A 19,877-nucleotide genomic window follows, 5' to 3' on the forward strand; every position below is an offset into this window, starting at 1 on the left:
ACATTCTGTTTGGAAGAATTTTTAAAATCCACCTCTTCAGTATTGCTTACTGATCCTTGCTCTGCTCAAACTGCAGCCTTCGGCTTGAATTGTCTTTTAGTTATTTCTGTGAATACCATTTATTAGTGAAGCTTCCTCTTTTCAGATACAGTTATTTTCCTTCCAACAACACAGAAAACAATAAGGGTGAAGACCTTGATTCTTGTAATGAAATGTTTCTCCAAACTTAATCTATGTAAGCTACAATTTAAAAATGGCAAAGACTTACTATTAAACATATATTTTTAATACTCCAGAGAACATGAAAAAAGAAAAAATGCAACCCACACCCAATTATTAAAGATGATAATACTCTGTGAAATATCTGACCATACTATTATAGTTAAAAAAATAAAAACTAGACCAAAATAACTTAAGAACATTTCAAATTACTAAAATGAAGACTAGAAACCGGACATACAATGTAAATGTATTTAAAGGCTAAGTGAATCTGAGTGTAAAGAATGACAACTGAAACCAAAGTTAAGTTCTTACAACAATAATAATTTAAAAAATAAAACAAAATGTGTATTAAAATTCCCACAGTAAAGGTGACATATGGCAACACTAGCTTTACAACAGATTCTTTGAGCCTATCAGCAATCACACTTTAGAAATAACTGCAGCATGCCTCCCAGCTTCCACTTGTTTTATGTGAAGAGAATACCCTTTGCTAATCCTGAAGCTGGTATAGCACATGCCCCTGGAACACCAGGTGAAGACACTTGTCACTCCTTCACTCAATTTACCAGTGTTTTCACAAGTAGGTATATCAGCCCCAGAGAATCTACTCGCACTTCCACACAGGCAGGTATGGTCTAAGGCAAGCATAATTCAGACAATCACACAAACCCCTGTGCACAAACATTGCTAAGGTTGCCAAGGTGGGCAACTCAGAGAACAGAAAGTAGAAACTGGGACCAGTACTGTTTCATATCTTCATCAGCAACATAGACAGTGGGATCGAGTGCACCCTCAGCAAATTTGCAGATGACTCCAAGCTGAGTTCTGCTGTTGACATGACTGAGGGATGGCATGCCATTCAGAGGGACCTGGACAGGCTCAAGAATTGGGCCCAGGTGAACCTCATGGGGTTCAACAAGGCCAAGGGCAAGGTCCTGCACCTGGGTCAGGGCAACCTCCCATATCAATACAGGCTGGGGAATGAAGGGATTGATAGTAGCCCTGCTGAGAAGGACTTGGGGGTACTGGTGGATGAAAAGCTGGATATGAGCTGTCAATGTACACTTGCAGCCCAGAAAGCTAATTGTATTCTGGGCTCCATCAAAAGAAGCATGGCCAGAGGTGACTCTGCCCCTCTGCTCCGTTCTGGTGAGACCCCACCTGGAGTGCTCTGTCCAGCTCTGGAGTCCTCAGCACAGGAAAGACATGGACCTGCGTGAGGTGGTCCAGAGGAGGGCCACAGAAAATGATCCAAGGGCTGGAGCACCTTGCCTATGAGGACAGGCTGAGAGAGTTGGGGTTGTTTATCCTGGAGAGGAGAAGGCTCTGGGGAGACCTTATGCTGGCCTTTCAGTACTTAAAAGGGGTTTATAAGATGGGGACAGACTTTTTAGTAGGGCCTGTAGCAATAGGATGGGGGTAATGGTTTTAAACTGAAAGAAGGTAGATTTATATTAGATATAAGGAAGAAATTCTTCACTATGAGGGTGGTGAGACACTGGAATGGATTGCCCAGAGAAGCTGTAGATGCCCCATCCCTGGAAATGTTCAAAGTGAGGCTGGCTGCGGGTTTGAGCAACCTGGTCTAGTGGAAGGTGTCCCTGCCCATGGCAGGTGGGTTGGAACTAGATGGATCTTTAAGGTCCCTTCTAACCCAAACCAGTCTATGAAATGCATTGAATGAATACAACCTTTTGAAGACATGCTATGTCCTCAGCTCACAGCCATCACTATTCACTTTATTGCTTTTTCTGTTCCCTCGCATTTCCCTCATCTTTTATTCCCCTTCTCCCCTCCCCATTTTTTTTCTTTGAGAAATGAAAATTTATTTCTTTTTCAGGGAATCACTGTGTCCTAGATTACAGAGTTGGAAGGCAATTAAAAATGGGAATGGGATTAGTTTATTTTATGAAGAGATTATTTTTCTCAGCACTAAAGCAATGGGAATAGCTAAGATACTAAAGCACTAGATTTATGCTAAATAATTATACATTAATTTACAGTGTTCTATAAATTAATGAAATGGCATGACACTAACTTCCTGGTTCAAGTTCATCTCTGGTGTAACTCTACTTGATCCAAAACAGAGTTACAAAGATGAAAATGACACTCTATGCTTGATTAATTTTAAGCACCCTGTGCTTAAAATGCTACATTTTTCTTTCATAAGTCTTTTTTTGAACAGAATACTTTAACAGGCTCCAAAGAGGTAGAACATTAGAAAGGTAAAAACTATTTATGTCTAACAGCAGTAGCTATAGCAGGACATCAACTTCTGTACACAGGAGGAATTTAAAAATTAAAATACGTTGGTATTTGTAACTGTCATAAATGCTGTTGAACTACCCAGTATTTAAATTAATAATTTAAGTGTTTGCCTAATGAACTGGACTTGATTATATTAAGACATTCTCAATTAATTCTGACAGATCATCTTCTGAATTAGAATACAGAACCAAAATGGTTTATGAAATCCTGGTCAAAGCTTTACTCAGTGAATATTTCTTCAACAATTAAAAATAGCCCTGTTCTAAAGCAAAAATGCTTAAGAAGCAATGAGTGAGAAAGAAAAAAAGAAACAAAATAACAAGCAAGTGCAGCAAATTCTCCTCTTAACCATCCTGTCAGCTGGAAATTGGCAACTACAGTAAGTAGCAACAAGAAGTGACAAGTAGTGGAAGAGACATGCTACCTCTGGCAGCTATTAAAAGCACGTTAAGAGGTTAGAACCAGCTCATTCATGAAGATAACTGGAAGCTATGAAGAAAGACAAAAGAATAAGCCATAGACCTCTGTCATATTACAAGAAATCAATGCAAAGTTTTGTCTCCAACCAACAATATAGTAAGACATACTGAGCCTCAGAACTACAGTTAGTTTTTTAAAAATTTTATTAGGCTAGCTCAACTTGTTCTTATTCACTGCACTGGATTAGGCAGCTTCCTAATTGGATTGCTTCTTAGGTGCCTTAAGGATTGGACTGGATGTACAAGATTTCACTTCAGAGAAGTTTACAGACCTCATACAGGATTTTGATTTTAATAAGGAATTGAAAGACTTTCACCAGCCAGAGTTAAATTTTCATACCATATGTTAACACTGCTTTCCATCCTGTTCTCTTCTATTCATGTAACAGCTGGGCAACCTCTGTCCTTTGGCGAGTCAAATTATACTTTTTTTTTTTTTTATTAACACTTAAACATCAAACATGCATACTAGTACTGGATTCAGGGACAATTACAAATGGAAAGCAAGGAGAAGAGAAACAATTACTCATCAGTCATATGAGTGTCAGGAATGAACAAGCCAGAGATACAATGGTAGCTAGGAAGGCAACTATGGATAGTTTCAATTCTGAGAAAATTATTTTTTTAATTATTCTCTAAATATTTTAGATTCAGGAAGGCTAGCTGGAGATATTTTATGCAAAACTAAAACAGTGCATAGAGGAAACAATTGCATTAACAGAAGTCACCTTCTTCTATTTGTCTTAGCCGTATACCTTTTTCCCAAGCTTAAAATTTTAATACTGTGTGTTTTTCAGAGGGAACAGCATCCTTATATCTCTGTTTAGTGTTTCACAAACTTACCCTACTGTTCACACTATGTCAATAAGTTGAGTCCTTATTAATCTTCATGGTAGTTTGCCTCAATTTGGGGGAAAAAAAAAAAAAAGAAAAAAAAAGATTACTTTCCTGTCTTATCTTTTGGGTTCTAATATTAAGTCACAACTGTCTTTCCACTACCAGACACGTAGCCATGTATTCGCATACACATTTAAATACTGAGATTGCGTAGGGAGGTGGGGAAGTATGCTGGAGAACTTTCCGTTCAAGAACATGCCACCTCCTACTCACATTTTCTATATCATTCATCATGCCCAGCTCTAAGATTGTTGTAGGTTTGCAAAAATGAAGCTGTTCTCATTGTTAATAGTCCTCCTAGATATCTAGAAGATCTGCAGATCTCTAAGTCTGTGACTCAGTCAGATCACTTCTCTGTCAACAGCAGGCTGTTAATCTGGATAACTATTGTTCAGCATCTGCTAAACTGGTGATGGCAACTCATCTTCTAAAGCTGACATATTTCACTACTGAGAACCAGTTACATTAATGGCCATCTCATGGAGACAGAGAGTAGGCCAAATTCAGCTCTGATCTCATTTTATCTCATCAGGGAACCTGACACATGGTGTCTTATCTCTGGCAGACCAAGAAAGCACAGCAGAGAGGCACTGAGAGAAATATTTGGGTACTTAAAACTCCACAGAGAATTCTACACATGCCACAGCAAAAGAGCTTCAAAGCACAAAAGGTGCAAAACATTTGTGACTTGCAGGAGGCCAGTTCAGAACTTGTAGCCTCTAGGCACTCCCTTACCATTTCTAGGCTGTTCTCAGTCATTAACTCTTTCTGCTTGTTTCTTTGTGTACAGGCAAATTAAGTCATACCTTGCCTTCAAATCTAATCTGGACCAGATATTCAGCTAATGTTCACTGACACAGCAAGCACAATTCATGTGTACTGAAGAGCTTTTATCTGCACTCTTCCTTACAAGCACAAAGATGTTGGCAGGTCCGCAATAAATAGAACAAAAATTACTATTTCCCTAGATTAATTTATTTACATTAATCTACTAAAACCATATATAATCAGTTACAACATTTTTTTCTTGAAAGATCTAAACCACATTGTATTAGAGAGCATCACTTTTTTTCTTCCATTTTTCATATATTTTTTACATATCTTAATTTCATACTTGATTCTTTGACTTACAGCCCAATTCAGCTCCAGGGTATTTTGCAGGACTTCTTCTAATGACCTAAAGAAGAGTGGAATTTTTCAATACTGATTTTGGAAAATTTTACAAAGTCATCAATCTGAAAAAAAAAACCCCAAACCCAAATCCCAACACTTAACACATGGGAATCAGTGCTTCAGTTAGGTCTATTTTAAAGCCAAAAGCTATTTGTGAATGTCAAAATTTGTAGTTAGCAGTGAATGCTGTATTATGCCTTTTATTTTTCCCCCTAAATTCCTTAGAAAAAACTGGAGATATTTGTGTCATTGTCCATGAAAGAATGAGGAAATCCTAGATGCCTAAAAATAGTAACTTCCTGATTTAAAAAGCTGCTAAAAAATTACAATTTTTCACAGCAATAGTAGTCATTGAAAGATTTATAATGCAGAAACTTTGATGGTAAAATCATATGAATAGAAATTAAATGTACAGCACTGAAAGATAGCCTCTTATAGGAAAAAGAATAAAACCAAATTTAATCAGACAACAAGAATTCAATATTTCTAAAACTATAAGAAAAGCCATAAACAACATAGAAAATGGAAAATCTGGGTACATTTCAAAGAGAACTTTGATATGTCTTGGGAACTACTGTTCAGTATAACTGAAGATTTATCACAGAGATGTCTACTATTCATTTTGCAAGAGAACAATGCAATGTTTGATGCATCTTAATCAACATAAAAGAATATCAAAGAATAAGACATAACACACACATGCAATCAAAATCATTAATGCATAATCTCAAACTTAAACTAGCACAATTTCATTAAGAACATTCAATTTACCAGCATAAAACTACATAATGCAGAAATAAATCAAGAAAGTATTCAATCATGTTTTAATATGGTCAATTATTTCCTTTTAGTTTAAATGTAAACCAGGAACTTCTTAATTAAAATACTGTTACTTTGGGGTCTAACTTTGTAGCCTTTCCTTCAGCTGAAGACACAATAAAGTGCCTATTTCTTGTAAAAGGTGACTGTTCTTTCTTACATATGTTCCATATTTTTCCTTTTTTGAAACATATTGTAAGCAATTAATAATTATAACTTTTATCAAAACACTAATCTTAATTTTAATTTTACAGATAACTAGCTGATGAGTAATTAACAATGAGATTACAGTAATCTTACTTCTACTGAGTCAACAGCAAAACTCCACCTTTAAGTGAGTCAGCATTTTTCCTCTGTTTCTATTGAATTGCTTATACTTACTTGTAGTATAAACTATTAATTCATACAAAAGATAATATCTGTTAATCACTGGCTAACCTTTACGATTACAGAATTAACATTAAGCACAACTACATTGTTTAACTTAATGTTTTCTTACTATGTAACTATGTGAAGTCCTTGGACTGAAGAATTTGGCCACAAAATCGTAAACGAAAAAAGTGTTGTACAGTTTCAATAGGAGTTTGACCTTGGCTAGTCCCAAAGTCCAGGTCCAGCAGTATGCGTGACCATGCTTTTCAAAACACTGTGCACTCAATAGCTTCCAGCTGCATACTTTTAAACATTGGAGATTTAAAACAGGAAACAAAACAAAACAAGAACTCCTAATTACTGGTCAGTTCAAAGTATTTGAGATGTGAGCTAGTGGATACCTTGCACTTCTGGAAGCCTTAATCTCTCTATTTGGAGCTCAAAATGCGCTGGTGAAAATGTGAGAAGAATCAGCAGTGCTGACTGAGCACTTTCTATATAAAACTACCAATCCAGGTTTTCAGATAAGCAAGAAACAGGAATCGATAACAAACGAGACTTAGAATGTTCTTCTTTGACAGACTTTTTCATCCAATTTCACATTCTGTGTACCCTTAAGCTCCCATATTTCAGGTGTGCAAAGATTGCAAAATCAGAGCTTTCTTGTAATCTTCCCAATTAATCCTCCCACACAATCAACCTGTCAAAACTCTGTTAATACTCCACACTGCCACCATCATGCCTAAAACCCCCATCCCACTGTTTTCCATTTCATCAATTACAGTGCTATTTTCAATAGCCAGCATAACACTGAAAATTAATGCAAACAATTTCCAAAGAAATACAGATAAAATGGGAAATAGCAGTTTTCTTCTTCTCTTTGTAAATTGTGTTCACTACATTCTCCTAACTTACAAAGCTACCCATGCAAAACCTTCTCCTGAGTTTAAGCCTTCAGTTCAGTTTTCATGTGTGTACTCAGCTTCATACTTAATTTACAGAAATGTGTGCTGTATTTGTATCGGCATTTGACTCCATTATCCATTTAGTTTATTTTCATAATACTTTGCATAGGTACTATTTAACCACGACAATTTACAAATTCTGTTTGACTGTTCCTTTCTGTTTGATACACACATAACTCAAAAGCAGAAAAGCCATTTTTAAACCTCCCTAAAAAATGTGATGACATCTAAACTGTATATTCTTGTATATTTTCCACTACCCACTGCCACCTACTGCAGAATTAGGAGCAATGCAAATAGACCTACTTCCGAGAAACTCTGAAGTTGAATTGTAAATATAAACTTAAATGCTTAGTACATAATCTATGCAGATATATGCAGTGATATATATGCATTATGGACTATTTTAGACCTGAACTGAGTAGAATAGTTAGAATAACAAATGGTTAAGCAGTGCTAGCCTAAATCTAAAAGCTAAATTGTTTCTCTGAACAGGTGTCACTTTTTTCCACACATAATTAATTGTACTAGTTCTAAAACATTTGTATAAATTACTGCATTTTGTTTTATGTTTATTTTTCAATTTAAAAACCCTTTGAAGTAGTCACCCCTTCTGTGCTTCTTTAGGGTTTAATGCATTTGATCTCTAAAATGCAATTGCAAATGCGAAGCTACCCCAGCTGAGACAGAGGGCTTGTACAACTGCTTCAGCCCTATCTTTTCATCAGCTGAGTTACTTCCCAGGACTTAATGTCAAATGCCTTAGGTTATGTAACCATAATTTTAGGTTTATTTTTTGTATCAAAGAAACAAAAATGAAATTTGCTAAGAGTTAAACAGACAGCAATTTAAAATGTAGTTTTAGTTTGCCAATACTCCAACTGTAAGCTTTTTAAACCCTAGCAATGAATTTAGCATATTTATCTATGGTAATAATATAAGCTTATTTTCCTTGTGAAAAATTTTTGGGAGAAAATTATTTTAAGTTCAAATTTAAATTTTGTTGCAAAATTTATCTCCCTGTTCCTCAAACCTACAAGTTGTGCCACATCCAGTGGTTTTTTACTCTTCAAAAACATGAAAAATTAATTGATTTTTAAGTCAGTATTTTCCTATAAGAGCTGTATTCTTCCAGGTACAAAGACACAAATGATTACTTTTCCACTTCTGGGCTTCATGTTGGAACACATATCAGTTTTGAATTTCTGTAAGTGTTTTTGTTTTTAACTGCTTCTCCAGCATAGAAATTGTAAAGGATATTTTACCTTGCATATTTAAGTAAAAGATGTGCCTTAGTGCTCAGACATAACACTAGCGGAGTAATTGTCAATCACATAAAGAATATCTGCGTTAAAGCCGCTTCTTCTGTTTAATGCCTACATGATTACATCACCAATACCTTGGGTAAGAAATAGCTGTAGACCAAAGCCTCTTAACTATAAATTGTTTCTAAAAAATCCTTTAATGTAAAGATAAAATGTTTGTTTGCTTACAGAACCGAATAGGTCTTTAAACAATGCTTGAAGGGATGAAAAGAGATATGTTATAAAAACTCTTTTAGCATGTTCATAATTTCATGTTTGCTATTACTATTGACACCTACAGATTAAAAAGTAAATCATAAAAACACTTCTTATATTACAGACTTTAAAACCAATATATATTGATTCCAGTTGCAGTTTCCTCTTGGTTTGAGATTTTTGTTTGGTCAGAAAGAAAAAGAAACAAATTATTTGTACAGTATCATAAGGCTTCAATTTTAAATATCAGAATTTGAGTATCTGGCAGGTACACACATTGGAGTAAATATGTTGTTCTGAACACAAATTTTGCTTTTATTCAACAAAGCAGAACTAGTAGACTATATAATAGATTTGAGCAATGTTAAGACTACACTAATTTGAAAGAAACAAGAACATGTTCACTAAATCTTAATCCCATTGGGCTCAGCGAAAACTTTCCTCTTAACATCAAAGAAATCAGGATTTGGCCTTTATGTCAACATTAACCCCTGTACCTTAGCTTTCCCACTGGACTTTGCACAAAGCAGTATGTCTGCTGAATGCATGTGGTAACAGTATACATTTCTGTGCTTAACACATCAGAAAATTGTAAGGATCTTGCACAAAGCTGGATTACTTTGTTTTTACTGGATGCATCAAAATAGTCTTCCTTTATATTTTGTACTATGAATTTATTGTAGTTTTCACAGCACTTCATGAGAAGCAACATATGAACATAATACCAGGTCTAAATTTCTAGAAATACATGACCGCCATACTGAGCTTCACATTGTTTGCCATCAGAAGTGATGGGTTCCTTTCTCTTTCTGGTGCATATCAGCAGTAAAGGGTTATACACTCCATACAATTATTCCATTGCTACTCTATTGCCCTTTTTGTGAAATGTGACAGAATGGCCAGAACTCAAGACCATCTTCCTCCTTTTCCTCTCTTCCCACTCCTCCCATTCCCTCAGACATTTGTCCTGACCCAGAAGCTAAACTTGGCCTGCCCTGGAGACTTTGGCCTATTCCCATTACCCTGTCAGGCTTTTCATTGCATCTATTTGGTTCCGTTATACAGCACTATGGTATCTAAATGACTTCCAAGACAGAAAAAAAAGTGACTTGGGATGAGGACTATTTCTGTGGTGGAGGGAAGGAAGAATTCTTAACCTTGCCCTGGGAATGAAGCTACTCCAAAGGTATTACAACTTTCTGATGATCACTTTCTGGCTGGTTACCCTCAGTAAAAGATGACATGACTAATTCTGTTTTCCCAGTTGTTGCCATTGACTATGCCCAGCATTTTACATCCTCAGTAGTCAGAGTCAGTGGCTGTGAAGAGTAAATAGGGAAACTCAAAGACGACCTTTGTAAATGTGGATCAAGGATTCCTTCTCCCTTTCTTTTTAAGTATGGTCTGGTATCGTGCTTATTCATTTACTCTAGAAACAGGCAATATGAGTGCACTGTCAGCAAGTTTGTGGATGACACCAAGCTGAGTGGTGTGGCTGATACAATAGAGGGAAGGGATGCCATCCAGAGGGACCTTGACAGGCTAAGAAAGGTGGCCTGTGAGAAGCTCATGACATTCAACAAGGCCAAGGGCAAGGTCCTGCACCTGAGTCGGGGCAATCCCAAATACGGATACAGGCTAGGTGATGAGTGGATTGAAAGCAGCCCTGCAGAGAAGGACCTGGGGGTAGCGGTGGATGAAAAACTGAATATGAGCTGGCAATGTACACTTGCAGCCCAGAAAGCTAATTGTATTCTGGGCTCCATCAAAAGAAGCATGGCCAGCAGGTTGAGGGAGGTGGTTCTGCCCCTCTACTCTGCTCTGGTGAGACCCCACCTGGAGTACCGTGTCCAGCTCTGGGGTCCCCAGCATAAGAAAGACATGGACCTGCTCAAGCAAGTCCAAAGGAGGGCCACAAAAATGATCAGAGGGTTGTAATACCTCTCATATGAAGAAAGACTGAGAGAGTTGGGGTTGTTCAACCTGAAGAAGAGAGGGCTCCAGGGAGACCTTATAGTGGCCTTCCAGTACTTAAAGGGGGCCTGCACAAAACATGGGGAGGGACTCTTTATCAGGGAGTCTAGTGACAGAACAAGGGGTTTTTAAGCTGAAAGAGGGTAGATTTAGATTAGATCTTAGGAAGAAATTCTTTATTATGAGGGTGGTGAGACACTGGAAGAGGTTGCCCAGAGAAGCTGTGGATGCTCCATCCCTGGATGTGTTTGTTCAGGGCCAGGCTGGATGGGGCTTTGAGCAACCTGATCTAGTGGAAGGTGTTCCTGCCCATGGCTGGGGGTTGGACTAGAGGATATTTCAGGTTCCTTCCAACCCAAACCAATGATTCTATGATTCAGATTTACATCTCACTTCAAAGCACACCTTCTGTCTGTGGCATCCATTTCTCCCCAGTTTGGCTACTTAGTTTATCCATTTTTTGAAACACATTTCATTTTGGGAAAGATTCCCATCCTGCCTCAAAACTGAATTTTTAAAAAAAATTTTCTTTCAAATAAAATTTGAATCTGTGCTCGAATGCTTTCTAATCATCTACAGATAGAAATGTTAAAAAAAAGTCTTGCTACATACCAGTTTAATTTAGATTCAGATGAAATAAATTTTGAATTTGCAGTAACAAGTCTGCAAAAGTGTTTGTAACTGTCGCAGAGTTGTTTGAGGATCAAGATAATTACAGTATACAGGATAACAGAAAATATAATATACTGGCATCCTATGTCTATTCAGCTAATCTTCATCCCTTGACAGATGTTCAAACACAGTATTTTCATAAACTGACTTAAAACAAAGGCGATTCTCTTAACAGATATACACCACATGATAAATAATTCAAAGTATGTAACCATTTAAATCATATTCTATGCAAAAAAAAATCTTAAAAATGTGGTGGAGTCTCAAATGTTCATTAATTATGCTCACAGAAGGCTTTAGATTAAAGATCAAGGTGTGCACATAGCAAAACAAAATATGTTATGAAACAAGCTAATTACAGTGGCAACTCTAATAACCCAATAACAATGAGTTTCATTGCATTTCCTCTTTGACCTTCGTTTCCAAAGGCTTTGGCATTCAAACTGAATTTAGCCCGCACACCATTCTGAGGACTTAATTTTGTGTAAGATCTTACAGGCCTGGGAAGGAATTCACTGTTGTACATGGCCAAGGTGTCCCTGCCCACCCATAAGTCCTGCAACACTTCTTTTGGGGGCCTCTATTTCATTTCGCAGAACAGCAGTTGTCATTCCAACTTATCCTCTGACATGGAAGTTTTAGGAAAGGGAAACCATGCAATAGTTAATGACTTGCTCCTCTCCCATTTTTGTCTTGAGTACTTGCCTATCTGGGACTCATCCAAAAAGCTGCTCTGCACTGCAGAGAGAGAAACCAGCTTACATCTTACTGAATGAGAAACTGAGAAGCTGCGTTCAGGTGGACTTGTCTGGCAAACATATTTTGGGATTGGGTTCTCCTCAGTTCCTACAAAGCTTCCAGAAAGACAAACAATAGTTTTATCAAAAAGTTGTGGGGTTTTGTTTTCTTTACTTTTCTTTTAAAGAACAAAACACTTTATTGAACTGTTATACTTTTAAAAAATACATATCTATAGTAAAAAGTCCTACCTTTTGTAGCATTTTTAATGAAAAATGCATTATTAGTCCTAGTTTTTTACTTCAGATATCTTATTTTCTTCATCTCTCATCTTACAGTGTATCCTTTATTTTTATTTTTCTCCCTGTAGGCAAATGTTACCTAGAAAATATTATTTAAAGAGATGTGCTGGTTTTGGCTGGGATAGAGTTAATTTTCTTCACAGTAGCTAGTATGGGGCTATGGTTTGGATTTGTGCTGGAAACAGTGTTGACAACACAGGGATGTTTTAGTTACTGCCGAGTAGTGCTTTCACAGAGCCAAGGCCTTTCCTGCCTCTCACCCCACCCCACCAGCGAGCAGACTGGGGGTGCACAAGGAGCTGGGAGGGGACACAGCCAGGACAGCTGACCTGAACTGACCGAAGGGATATTCCACACCATATGATGTCATGCTTAGCATATAAAGCTGGGGGAAGAAGAAGGGAGGGAGGGGCATTTGGAGTTATGCTGTTTGTCTTCCTAAGTAACTGTTATGTGTGATGGAGCCCTGCTTTCCTGGAGATGGCTGAACACCTGCCTGCCGATGGGAAGTGGTGAACTAATTCCTTGTTTCACTTTGCTTGCGTGCACGGCTTTTGTTTTGCTTATTAAACTGTCTTTATTTCAACCCATGATTTTTCTTGCTTTTATTCTTCTGATTCTCTCCCTCATCCCACCAGGGGGGAACAAGTGAGTGAGTGAGCAGCTGTGGTGCTTAATTGCTGGCTGTGGTTAAACCATGACAGTCCTTTTTGGCACCCAGCGTGGGGCTTGAAGGGTTCAAGATAACAACAGGTTTGATTGGAATGTGCTAGATTGAATTTATAGCTGTTATTGCTGTTTAGCTATTAAGTGATAGACTCCTATTCTTTCCATGGGGTTTGCTTGCCTTATTGTACATTAGAATCTAGTGCTCGTTAGTGGCGCTTTTTGCTTTCACCGCTTGCTGTACTGCTGTACTGATGATCTTCTTATGCTGCTGTGCCTGGGAAGATACTGATAACAGCAATGGCCAACACCTGGGCAGGCATATGGTCAGGGCATCACTGCTCTTTCTGTGCTGCTGTACTGGACAGGCTGGAACTCCAGTACGTACTCAAGCTGAACAGACTGTGCCCTGTGGATGAGTCTACATGGCAGGAGCACACCCTGAAGCATCTGTGGCCATGGATAAGCCCATGCCAGAGCAGGTACATCCCAAAGCATCTGTGGCCATGGTTATGCCTGTGCCACAGCAGGTATATCTCTGAATGGATTGTGGCCCAAGGATAAGTCCATACTTGAGAAGGTACACCTCAAAGCATCTATGACTGTGGATAAACCATGCTGCAGCAGGTATACCCTGAAGCATCAACGGCTGTGCATGAGGTCACGCTGGAGCACCTCAAAGCATGTGGCAATGGATAAGCCCACGACAGAGCAGGTACTCCCCCAGAGGGACTACAGCCATGGGTAATGCCATGTTGGAGCAGGCTTACTTCTGAAGGGACTGTGGCTGTGGGTAAGGCCACGCTGGAGCAGGTGTATCTCTGAAAGGCATTGTGGCCCATGGAGAAGGCCACACTGGAACAGGCACACCTCAGAGTGACTGTGGCTGTGGATAAGTCTCTTCTGCAGCAGGTAGAACCCTGAAGAGACTGTGGCTCACTTGGAGCAGGTATGCTCTTAAGGGATTGCTGTCTGTGGATAAGTCCAAGCCAGAGCAGGAGCAAGGAGTTCATTGCAATGTTAAACCCAATGGTCTGGTCCAAAGGGACCAGGGGTGGAGACTGTAATGGAAATACCTTTAAATTGTTATAACCTGGGATTTGAGTTGCATGTTATGGGAATTACTATAGCAGAAAGCCCTTGCTGCTGGCCAGGCTGAGAGCAGTAGTTGTTCACTGCAATGTTAAAACCTGTAACCTGGCCTAAAAGGGCCAGGGGTAGAGACCGTAATGGAAATACCTTTAAATTGTTGTAACCCATTATTTGAGTTGCATGTGTAGGAATTACTATAGCAGGAACCATCTGAATGGTGGACAAGCCTTACAAGAAGCACTACAAGAGCAACAGTGACCTGACCTGAGCTGGCTTTGATGCCCAGTAACTCCATGCAACACACCACCTCCCCTGTCCTGCGTGACCACCATAACAGATGGAGCCCAAATTCATAGACTAAATGAACTCACCAGACACTTTGGGGACATTTGTGAACTTTTTAAAGACATTTTGCAGAGGTGGTCCATAGACTAAGGGAATGATATCTGCCTATTATATCAAAGGATGGAAGGGGTGGGGTGGTTAATGAGATTGTATTGGATAGTGTGGCACCTGAGCATGATGTAAATGGTATGGAGTAATGGGTGGAGAATGGTGGAGAATTTCACGTTGTGTAATAAACCAAATAGTATTTTAAAAGCATATACCACATACTTGAGTGTAAAATACAGTGGTAGGAAACAAAAAGAAACTCGTCATTTTTCTGTGTTTCACTGATTTTAAGACTGACTGTAGCCTGGCTGTATTACATATATACTTAGGCATTCTAATGGCTGCCATAATTTTTTTCTGACTTGCCACAGACCCGTGTAGCGCTTCTGATAACTGGGGATCACACTTTAGCATTTTGCCCTTTCTTCTTTGAACATCTCCAGGACAGCCTTAATTGTATGGTAACTGAATTGACCAGATGGCCAGTTTGATTTCAGAAAGTGCAAAGTGAACATAGTATGTCACATGCCTCGTGCCTAAGTTATATCATGGCTTAATGCTTTTTTGCTTAGGAGTTAATTTCCTATAAATAATTTTCTGCTCCATGAATTACGCTACTTGAGATACTTCGTTTCTTCCCTCTTTCCACTTCCAACTCTGTGAATTATCACAGGCCGACCTGTGCATGAATTACTGTATGTCTCCTCTGAAGATACCATTCATTTGGACTCATCTTAAAAAGTTATATTTTCCTCATGACTAAATTTCAGCAAATTCATACACAATTCTAAAAGCCAAACATTTAAACAGTCTGCACTAATGGCATTGCTAGTATTTGTCCTCCACTACTGACTGCACCCTCCCTAGCAAGTATTATTCTATTGCTCCTCAACTAAGAGGTTTAGACTGAGAATCACAAAATTATTTCAGATCCTATCTTCTATCAATTTATTTGGAAAAGAGACACCAAAACAGTTTAAGACCTAAATACCTTTAAAGGTTTGCAATTGGGTTCTTGAGCTGAAACAGAACCTTTTGTTTTAGACTGAGGTAACCTTCTAAGCAACAAGCAAAGGGAAAAACTCAAGAACAATTCTGAGTCAAGGTGAAATTATTGATAGCATTCAGTTACAGCCTGTCCATTCTTCTATGATGGAAGAATATTTCTCAGGAACTATATAGCAGAACCTTTGTTCCCACTGCTTATTAACTGCCTTCTTCAACCCATGGAGAAAGGTTTCTATGTGGTAACTTTAAAGGGAAATAATACCCACCCTTGTTTTAATCAGTGAAGAGAAAATTGTTATACATAAGTTGTTTGTACCATGTGTAGTTGAATTTCAGATACAGACTGGAAACAAGACTAGAAAAGGGCCATTAATATGACCATGAAAGGTAAGTAAGAGCTATTAAAAACTAAAAAATACAAGGCAAATCACAAAACCCCTAAATCAGATCTGAGTTTGACTTCTGTCTTAATCTCTGCCATGCTGCTGTGGATCTGAACCGAGTATCTTTTTAGACTTAATGTAATTATCTACAAAAATACTTAATATTACATCCTGGAGTTCTCATTTTAAAGGGAATTTTTCTCAACAGTCCATGTTAATAATAGTTTACTTTTTCCCCATATCCAATACTTGAGTTTAACAGATAAAATCAAACCCCTTGACTACAGAAATACTGAAAGATGCATTTCATTATAACCTAGCAACAATTTATTCCCACTAACATCTCTCAGCAAGTAAACGTTCAGTTGAATGTAGCTGCTTGGCAAAAAAGATCAGAGCCATTTAGAAGTCATAAGCATACAGCTTAGTGGAGGAAAACTAGAAAATTTCTAAAAACTCTTGGATCTGCTTTTCATTCTCCAATGAACAGAAACACATACATGCACAGAAGCTCATCTTTTTCTCCCAGGTCTCCTGCCTCTCCTACAATCCACAATCCTAGTCATCTGTTCACCAAGTACTTAAAATGTAGGTATTCAGATTATATCAGCCCCTTCATGTGAGCATCCTGGCCGTAGGTACTGTGGCAGTAACCCAGAGTGTGTGTGCGTGAGCATGTGTGTGTGTGTTGCTGAGACCTGAGCTTGATGTAAAGTATTTCTGATCTCAAATGTTCTCATCAGGTGATAATCTTTTAAAAGATGAGAGGCTATTTCCCCCAGCTCAAGAAGGATAAATCTAAATTTAGCTAGTTATTGTGGCCACCTGTAAAAGGAACTATCTATATAATTAGTAATAACAGCAATGAAAACTTGTAATTGTTCTAGCCTTTCCTTTGAATAAGTGTTTACTAAAACACATACCTGAGGGACATGGCGTGTTTTTTATACAACAAGCTGCTCTTCTCAGATGAAAGGGATAGACAACTGAAACCAATTCATGGCTTGCAATCATCATTCATCCTGGAATAAAAATGCATGTTTGCTGGTTAGCAGTGCTATGTAGTTCAAAATTCAAGAATACAGTAGACAGAGCTGACAATGAAGGAAATGTTTCCTGGCACCTAGAATCTGTAATAGTTACAGAATATAAGTATGGTCACATCTTACTGAAATAAATGCATTGCCTCAGAAACCTTACACAATCTCTACTAAAATACATAATCAGACAGTCCAGGAAGAAAGCATGGATCTCATCAGCAAGGATATTGTGCATTTAGTTTGCCAATTGATTTTTTTCTGGAGGCAGGCTCAAGCAAACCTGGTTGATTTCACATTGTTAGTCTTAATTACAACCCAAAATGCAAGGCACAATTTAAGGGGAAAATGAGTGCGGGAAGAACAGGTCTAGCGCATTCAGGGTTTGGATTGATTTGTAGTGCAAAGGTACAAATCTCTTGGTACCTTTGCAAAGGATTTCTTGCTGCTTTCAACCTTGTAGCATTCATATCAGGAGACCCCGAGAAGCCAGCCAGCAGGATGAGGTTCTGGGGTAATTACAGGTCAGGAATCAGTGGCAGCCCTAGCAGCTGGCTGTTGATTAAAGAAGAAACTCAGGCCCTGTACAGAGGGCCTGAGAAAGAGCTATACAAGACTTCATACAGTGCTTGAGTCCTGAACAACGTAACTACATATTTGTAAAGCCAAATACTACAACAGCAGTGTCTTTTGTAGGGCAAACCAATCATTCATTGTGCTTCTTGCACTTACAGACATTTAAATTAATCATGACACTCAAATTCTTTTTTTTTTTAGTAAATACAGGACAAAACTTATTTTCTAAGACAAAATGGTTGATCAAATGAGTAATTTGAGATGTTGCTTTGCAGAAATTTTACAACTGAGAAATAACAGGTTTACTGCTTTTTTTTCTTTTCTATATTAATGTTATATCATTCATTTATCTTGGTATCTAGATATGTGAACCTAGAAACCTATTTTCTAATCTGTTCATCCAGGTGTCATTTTCTCTTTCCAATATATAGGCAAGCTGCTAATGAAGCAGAAGAAAAAATGTAAACAAACACTTCCAAAGTCACTCCTGATACTACAGCAGGAGCTGGAAGTGATAAATGATATCTAAAGTATGAGCTTTTATACGTGGAGGTACCACAGCAAGCCTTTATAAACAACCTTTCACAAGAGACAATAACTCACTAGCAATCACACAGTAAGTCAACAGAAGAGCCAGAAGTAAGATTTCCAGTCTAATGCCCTTTCCATGTGGTCATTATGCCTCTTTACAGATCTGCCCACAAGTAATAACAGCACTGCAACAGTATATGAAAAGTATGCCTTCTCAATGGATTACATGTAGTAATGGTCTCCATCTACAAATGACAATACCAATTTCTTTGTCACAACACCTTTCAGAAAGGGCCTTTCCAAAAAGAGTTGCTTTTCTATCAAACTAGTACAAGAACCAGAAATACAGCGTAAGTAACAATGTGTACTGAAGCATATTCTAGACACTGATTCTGGAATACATACAGGAGACATTTTAATTTGCACGGTCTTTTGTAAAAGATTTAGGAATCAATCACACACAGTAACAGAAAAGTATGGAAGCACTTTACTGGTCCATGGGTAAAACCATGCATTTGTAACTGATGGACACAAGAACATTCTGCTGAAAACTATACATATATTAAAGTTTTATGTGTGTGGAGCCTGAGAAAGAGGGATAAAACACTATATTAATGTTACAGATTAACTTGACAAGACAGCTGATCCCACTGTGCTCACATTAAGTGAATATGAGGTTCACTAAGCGTTAACACAGAGAAGGTATTATTTTCTGTAGAGCCTGCTCAGAGTAATTCTGGTCAAAGTATTATTACCCTTGCATACGAAAGCAATCTCTTGAAATGATTTTATGACAAGGTCACCCATCTAGTTGACCAAAGGAAGTCAGTAGATGTGGTGGTTTTGGATTTTACCAAAGCTTTTGATACCATCTCTCACAATATCCTTCCGGATAAGATGTCCAGCACACAGCTAGGCAAGTCCATAATACATTGAGCAAGCAATTTGCTGATGGGTCAAGGCTCAAAGGGTTATAGTAAATGAGATTACATTAGGCTGGCGGCCAGTCAGCAATAGGGTTCCCTAGGGCTCGATTTTAGAGCCAATGCTCTTTAATGTTTTTATAAATGATCTGGATGCAGGAACCGCATGTATATTAAGAAAGTTTGCTGATGATACTAACCTAGGAGGAGCTGTGGACTCCCTTGAGGGTAGAGAGGCCTTACAGAGAGATCTGGAGAGACTAGAGGGCTGGGACATCATCAACCATATGAAATTTAACAAGAGCAAGTGCCAGATTCTCTACCTAGGGTGGGGTAATCCCGGTTATATCATACAAATTGGGGGATGCGGGGCTGCAGAGCAGCCCCATGGAAAGTGGTCTGGGGGTTTAGGTTGATGGCAAATTGAATATCAGTCAACAGTGTGTGCTGGCAGCCAAAAGGACCAACCGTGTCCTGGGGTTCATGAAGCACAGCATAGCTAGCCAGTTGAGGGAGGTGATTGTCCCAGTCTACACCTCACTGGTGCAGTCTCACCTCAAGTGTTGTGTGCAGTTTTGGCTGCATCAATATAAGGATATCAAACTATTAGACTCTGTCCAGAGGAAGGTGAACAAGACAGTGGAAGTCTTGAGGGCAAGACTTAATGACACGCAGCCGAGGTCACTTGGCTTGTTAAACTTGGAGAAGAGAAGGCTGAGGGGTGACCTCATCGCAGTCTACAACTTCCTCAAGAGAGGCAACAGAGGGGGAGGTGCTGATCTCCTCTCTCTGGTGACCAGCAATAGGACACAAGGAAATGGAATGAAGCTGCATCAGGGGAAGTTCGGACTGGACACCACTAGGAAA

At 38.5% G+C, this 19,877-nt stretch overlaps 1 long non-coding RNA gene across 1 annotated transcript in view; it reads right to left on the bottom strand.

The window, feature by feature from the left end:
* LOC142057126 (uncharacterized) overlaps positions 1-16,960 on the bottom strand; it is a 136,184-nt gene extending 119,224 nt beyond the window's left edge. The window contains exon 1 of the long non-coding RNA XR_012660552.1: positions 16,867-16,960. This is a non-coding gene — a long non-coding RNA (uncharacterized LOC142057126). The remainder of the gene's footprint in view (positions 1-16,866) is intronic.
* Between the last annotated feature and the right edge of the window lie 2,917 nt (positions 16,961-19,877).

The sequence above is a fragment of the Phalacrocorax aristotelis genome, chromosome 5 (assembly GCF_949628215.1).
Source record: "Phalacrocorax aristotelis chromosome 5, bGulAri2.1, whole genome shotgun sequence".
NCBI classification, from domain to species: domain Eukaryota; kingdom Metazoa; phylum Chordata; class Aves; order Suliformes; family Phalacrocoracidae; genus Phalacrocorax; species Phalacrocorax aristotelis.